Here is a 7,574-nt window from a genome sequence, read left to right as displayed (position 1 = left end):
CGCATCATACGTGTCATAAAGTTCTAGTTGTTTTAGCGAGAAATTGCTATTAGTAGCAACAGAAGGCCTACCGTTACCGATATCGCCATGAAGGTTTTCATTTGTCGAATATCTTGTTCGATTCTGTCCACATGATACGGGAAAGAGTTTGATTCATTTCTCACTGTTCCGGGACTATCGATGGAGCTTTCTCTGCTTATTGCTTGTCGATTAGGTGAGGGAGGACAATTATTTGTCTGAACTTGATCATGATTCCTCCCTATTGGATGACACCAAGCGAAAAAAGAACAAGCTTTTCCTTCACAGACGAAGTACAACAACCCCTTCGTTGGTTTCTGTGACTCCACGATCTTCAGCATAGCCCTTTTCCCGCAGTGACAGTGCCGATATTGGTACCTTAACTCAGTAGATCCGCCACTAATAGTGGTAGATGAAGACATCTGAATGCTCTAAAACTCCTTTTAGGGCATACAAACGAAAGTGTTTCAACCTTTTGATGAAGTAGTAGTTGGGTGTCGATGGGAGTTAACACGGACAAACACACAGGATAGTTGAGTTAATATGTGGCAAGAAACGATATAAGCAAGCAACATAATTTTAGATAATTTTGTGTACATGTTGCATACAGTGTAACATCAATTGTACATGATGTAACACTAGAACAACAGCGAGTAACAATAGAACTAATTTTTTTGGGTTCCCATACACGTTAATTTCTGACCCTAACAAATTTTGTTAGCCAAATCTTGGCCATTAACTGTCACAGAGGGTAACCGTCCCTGCCTCTTCTCCCTTTGGATGGGAAATGGGGCAGGAACGGTTGTCAGTGACAACCGTTCCTGAAGGTTCACGGCCACGATGTGGCCTCAAAAATTTGTGCGGCTCAGATTATACCATGTAACTCGATTTTCACGTCATGTGTGGGACCCACAAAAAAGTGTTGTAAAATTACGTCGTGTGCAAAGTAAGTTACATCGTGTTTAATGAAAGGTACGCGCCGTGAAAAATGAATACAACCCGCACAAACGGTTGCACCTGCAACCGTTTGTGCCCCTTGTCCCTTTGGATGAGGGTCAATCCCTTTATTATTTCAGCGTACAACTTGTCAAATTTAAAGTATTTGGTGTGTATACCCATGTTTGCACTTCATTGCGCACCTGTTGATTATCATGTCACACACTTCAGTGTTGATAAAAATTATATAAATTTTTAACTATTCGTGTTGATACCCTGGGTCTTAATATTTGATGTACAAGTTGTTCACTTGCCTTTGCACCTTCTTCAAAGAAGTGATACACCCATGTAGTAATGGTAGTTACTACACTAAACTTATGGATGGTTAATTTGTTCGGCTAAGCACCAACGATGTCTCGGGTTGTTGAAACGATGTAGATTTGGTCCTGCTTCAACAATAAGTAATATTATTCGTTCATGAAGAATATTACAATTTTTTTTAGAAGCAAATCCCAGATAGTAAATACTCTTACAATTAAAAGGGTAGGTGTTGAAAATAAGAGGGATAAATTTTATATTTTGTGTGGGCTTGATTGTAAAATCCCAATTTACAAATTTTATGTATTTGTCTTAGTCACATACGGTCTGGTCGTTGTGCTCTGGAAATGCACAATATGTACCTTTATATGTGCTCTATGTATCAGTCTTTGAACTACGAAAGCTAGTCTAAACCCTAAACCATGTCAATTCACAATCCATGTGAACCATAGAGTCACGACACATTTGAACCAATTAATGCTCCGTTAATGTTATTACTGACATTATTCTAGTGTCAACAGAAAACCTGAATTAAATTCATAATTTATGGCCACAAATGATAAATAAACAGCACCACGATACAAATTGCTAATCAGTATTGATGCTAATGTCTCCAAAAAAACAAAACTACTGTCTCAAAAGAAAGGTCCTTCTCAGTAGACTCCAAAATAAAATTAGTTACAGCAATCCAAAAGCTGTAATACACATGTAATAATATACAAAAGCACGTCAAATGCAATTTTGTGAATTTCCTTCTCTCCCAGTCATCAATACTTATAAATCAGGCATTACCAACATTCAACTGCGCCCGTTTACGTACTTGCAGGTTTGCGAATCTGTCCGGAAACTTTGAGTTCTCCGCTGAGTTACACAATCGAGCTGTGTACAGCACTCGATACTTGCCAACATTTTCCTATCAGCACAACAGGTAGGAATTAGTATAGTTGAGTGCCGAGGTAACAAGCATTAAATCAATTTTAGATGGATTGTTGGGAGAAAAGGTATATCAATTGTAATACCTCTGTAAGCCGAACAGCCAACCTTCCGCTCCAATGCTCTAGGAATGTCATAACGAAAACACCACTGTCACACCTGTTCACGTTGTCTTCTCATTAGTCAGTTATGGTATATATGTTGGACAAAAAACTTAGTACACGCTCTAACAATAATGACGGGAGAAGTCAAACAATTTACACTTTGTTGGGTGAGTGATGAGGGACATCGGCAACAGAAAATCCGAAACTGGAGAAGTCAATTTCCTTGCCAAACTTTGCCGCCACGACCAAACCCAGTGCACGTTTCTATATCACCAAAGATTATGTAAAACTGATTACAATCCACTAATGTGTCACTGTCATGCCGTGTAATGCATTTAGCAGTTTGTCCAACATACCAGTCGATTCAGTACACTAATGTCTTTGCTCTTTGCTTGAGTGCTATCAGGGTCTAGCACGTGCACTTCTTTCTCTGAGACACCAAAGCTGTAGACAAACCAAGACCCCTCTATGCATACTGGCACAAGTATCTGCGCCAAATGAGGTATGAAAAAGGTCAGACAGGTCATTCTACATATAATAGTTCACACATGTTTTGAATGTTGGACAGTCACATAAGAAGTTTTGGATTAAAACTGATAATTGCATACCCAATCACAATATGCAGGATCAACCCCTGTATTGTTATTGTGAACCTTGAAGAGCTTTAGAAGCTTAGCAGATAAGCTGGCATCAGAGAGCTTGTCGAATTTTCCCATTTTTAAAATTCCTTCCTGCAACCAATAACATAGCCGAGTGAAAGGTGCATAGAAGACATTAATAATGGAGCGTTGGATCGTAATACCAATTCAGATATGATGATGAAAAACTTTAACACAACTGTAGGATGCAGTCCAAATTTCAAACTCACAACTGCAACAGGTTCTACGATGTAGCGTTCAAACTTCCTAATTTTGGCAGTTCTTCCACCCCAATTCATGAGACGGGCAAACATATCAATCACCTAATCAATGGCAAATGGTGATCAAAACATATAATTGAGTGTTGCTTGGGTGAGTTTACGTATGACTATTCCAATCAATAGATACATAATCAAACTTTTTGACTAAAAGTAATGAACTACTGACCCGATTAGACACATGCATGCCATTTTCCAGTGTCTTCAAGTCAAGCCGAGTCAGCGAAAATTGATACATTTGAACAAGTATGTCCCTATCACATCCAGGACACAATTAAACGAAATACTAATAATTATTACTCCTACTCCAAAACACGAAAATCTAACTAATGTATATGAACCAAGACCCCTCATCCATATTCAATCTGTTTTTCTATGCCATCTTATTATGAACCACACGCGTACTTATTGTAGTGAATGGATCACAAGATCGAATTAATAGTTTTGTCAAGAATCTTACTTGGGATTTTGGTCCGGATCCCATGCATATGCAGCCACATTTTTTTCGTATAGGCTAACTGTCACAGGTGCTGGCAGAATGAACTCTGCTGACCGCAGAACGGTGCTCTTCTTTGTTGCACGTGTAGACTTGTGCTTCACCTCAACGTCAGGGCCTCCTACAAAAGACGGATAACCTGGCATTTCATATGACATTCATTTGTTGTCGTCTAACAAATTATAAGGTATTTTGCTTCATTCTTGACACACAATGCAATTAGCAGTCATCTTACACCAATCGATTATTTTTCAAATGCAATGTAACTGTCCTAAGAACTATTTGTACGACTCTTCAAACACACTGTAACTAACACTTTTCAAACAGTTGTGATAAATTTTCAAATACACTATAACTTCTCAATAACTAATTTGTAACAGGCTTCAATCACACCATAACAGTATGCTAAATTAACTGTTTCTAAGAGTTTTCAAATGCACTTTGACCAATAAATAAATGAGTTTCAACCTACAAACACACATTTAAGCAATCATTTAATATGGAGTTATGTTTTAATTTTGGAAACTGTAACTTATCTATTAATTTATATGAACTAACAGTCTTCAATAACATTCAACTTTCGTCTAAATAATCACTAATGTAACAAGTTACAAACACTTCGTAACTAACATTCTTGAATTACGGACTTTGCATTAATTATGAAATACCATCTTCCCCATTAACTATTTCGTAACAGCTTTGGAACACAGTATAACTTTCCGATAACTATTGTACAATAATGTAAAATAAATTCCGTGCCTAACGATCCGCGAATATGACAGTTTGTATTCAATAGAGCAAACTGTAACTTTCAGGTAACTATTTTGTGACAAACTTCAAGCACACTGTAAACATTCTTCAAACATACTAATTTTTAATCTATAAGTTACCAAATTTTTTGGTAACAATTTTTAAACACACTGTAATTTTTCAATGACTATTTTGTAACATTTTTCCACCGCAATGTAACTAACATTTTCACGTTTGTTACATAAACTTCATATGTGTTTCACATCGGACAGGGTATGACAGTATGGCTAACAAGTTTTCGATAATGACAAGCGAGAGTTCAGACCCGTGTAGGTAGCATCATGATGGTATATAAACACAGTTACCATATATGATAATAGATGTTACAGCCATACTACTTGAATTAGAACCTTATGAATAATAACAGTATACCAACCTTTCTGCTTTCGACCATATGATCGCAACCTTCGTGGTATTTCTTGCTCAAGCAGATGTGACGTCGATGCACTGGCGTGCAAAGGTGGTTGCACCGTACATTGACCCTCTTCGGCAGGTTCTATGACGTTTGACCTGTATTGCTCCTGCTCTTGCTCTTGAAGCTGTATAATGCTTCCTTGCGCAGTTGTTGTCATGGTGGTCCCTTGTTCCAATCCGCAACTGATGTTATCGGGTACGACTGATGAGGTAGGAATTGGATTCTCCACGTCCATTACATCTTCGTTCAGCTCTGGGTCTAGGATACCTTCAATATTTGTCCTCGTATTGGCATCGTCTTTCTCGGCCTGCGCTGCATTATGTTCGTCTTCATCAGACCCTTCCGCATCAATTTCTTCAGCATCATCATCCTCATCGTTGGCCCCTTCTTCGGCAGATTGAAATTCCAGCTCTTCTTCGGTATCAGGACTCTTGTGCATTGTATAGTCCTCTTGTACAGGTTTTTTTCCTTTGTCCAATGCTTCAAGCCCAGAAGTGGAAGCTTTTGCTCTCGGCTGAGAGGAGAGGATTTCTGCAATCTTCAATATCCTTCGTTGGCTACTAACAGCAATGTTATACAGCTCATTTAGCTCAGCCTGCAGTTAGATGATGAAATTATCAATCCATAAATGAGCCACATGCTCTCAACAAATGGAATACAATACATGCATATACAATAGTACATTTACGCAAAAGTTCTTAATTTAACATTTAAATTGCGGCCATAGGTTCTATAACTGTAACTTATATACTAAAAAATAAAATGGTCACCCGGGATCATTGAAACTTCATACATTTATAACATGATTGGCCAAGAGATCACTATATTTCTGTATTTCCATTCATGTGACTTAATTTTTAATAACTCTCTAGACAGGGATGTAATATTGGGATTGGTATCACATATTAACATGATACTACAACATGAATGAAGTTGATAGGCCTATCAATAACCAATAATGTTGCTTACAATATGCAGTAATTACATCTAATCAAACAACAAATTTCATTAAATCATGGAACAGACCCACTTACACCGATATCGGCGTGCCCGCTGTTCATCAGCATCCCTACCAAATCAGGGGGTAGTTCAGTACTCTGCCCATCATATTCATTATCTTCCGGATCATATTGTCCAATCTTTAACAACAAATTAAACCAACCATTTCAATAGCAAAGCCACGCAATACATAGACCACTATCTTTTATATGAAATGAGGTCAACAATATATAACATTTTTCCAGTTTTCCTTTAACATAAGCTCCCAGATTTTTAATCTCAAGTGCATCCCTTTCAGAGATCAGAGCATCTGCCCATGCCTTAGCTCGCGGAGTAGTCCTCGACACTTTATGCTTCAGTATTTGTACCCGATCAAGATAATGAATCTGCAATACAATACAGCAATTAATTCTACTGTAGATAAACTTGACCACACTGTTAAAACATCATCGTAGACGCATTCATTTGAGCATAATGTAATCAGTCCATCGCACTGAATTCGATAAAATGTGGAAATGCAGACAGTAGTTATGAAGGCACGCAAAACTAATTGACTCTCCGGTGCACTGTGTAACAATTACAGCATATTTTCGTCATGACTACAACTGTCTAATCTTACCAGCAGAACGAAGATACAACCGCCAACGTATTGGTGCTGCTTTTCACTTTTCTTTTGCACCTCTAGCACCTTATTGCATAGTACGATCCTCACATACTCAGCCCAGTTCAATCTGGCTACCCTATCAACCAATTGCGTACAGTTCCAAAGCTTTATTTTGTGCTCGGCTCTAGTGGTTGGAGCCAGTAGACATCCACAAGAAAATGCCACGAATAGTCTTAAGAATTCTTCCCCTGCATTCATGGCTACCAACTTATTTGGGAGCTCATTCCATTTGTATGTCCTACGACTTGGTCCAGTTCCCCCAACCTCGGTTGTATCGGTGTCTTCAACTGGAACGGGACCTTCGTTCGGGATCCCCAGGATTAAACTGATATCCTTTGACGTTAAAGGTAGCACACCATCTCCATGTACATTTAAACTGCTCAATGTCGGATTAAAGTTGTCAACAACCCAGGTAGCTATGCCACTAGGAATCCAGTGACACTGTATGTGTAGCAGTCCTCCAAATCCTATGTCTCTAATCTGCTGCTTCTTAGTTTCATCGATTCGTGAAACTAAGCTTGACATCTGCTTTGGCGAGCATCGGATAGTGTACTTCTGATTCTACACCATTTTTTAGATATATGCATTAGACTAATATAAGTTTCATTAAGTGTTTGATGAATCATGCCGTGTATTTACCTTGATTTGAACCCGTGCTTTTCGCAATATCGGCTTTCCTTGACGTTCCATTTCTTTCTCATACTCTTCTTTCTCTTTCAAATACTCCTCCTTTCACTTCCTCATTTCTTCCTCACTCAACTTATTATATGCTGCCCGGGCAATGTCATTGTACTGCATTGAATAAATAAAGTCAAAAAACACGTTAGACTAAACACAAAAGAATTGCTCGTTTCACTATTTTTCCCTTAGGCACCCCATCAGTTCAATGATTCTTCAGTTTATTTTGCTAGGACAGCATACCTCGGTCAGCTTAACACCCTTCGCAGAAATCGTGTGTTGATACT

At 38.4% G+C, this 7,574-nt stretch overlaps 1 long non-coding RNA gene across 1 annotated transcript; it reads right to left on the bottom strand.

Moving 5' to 3' along the window:
* Nucleotides 1-2,104: 2,104 nt before the first annotated feature.
* LOC113687988 (uncharacterized) lies at nt 2,105-2,564 on the bottom strand. The gene is made up of 3 exons (XR_003447825.2): nt 2,467-2,564; nt 2,292-2,364; nt 2,105-2,185 (listed from the first exon to the last, which is right to left on the bottom strand). It is a non-coding gene; the product is annotated as an uncharacterized lncRNA (long non-coding RNA).
* Nucleotides 2,565-7,574: the final 5,010 nt, after the last annotated feature.

This window comes from Coffea arabica, chromosome 5e (genome assembly GCF_036785885.1).
Source record: "Coffea arabica cultivar ET-39 chromosome 5e, Coffea Arabica ET-39 HiFi, whole genome shotgun sequence".
Classification (NCBI taxonomy): domain Eukaryota; kingdom Viridiplantae; phylum Streptophyta; class Magnoliopsida; order Gentianales; family Rubiaceae; genus Coffea; species Coffea arabica.
Note: the sequence above shows the minus strand (reverse complement) of the source record. Positions and strands in the feature narration are given on the sequence as shown.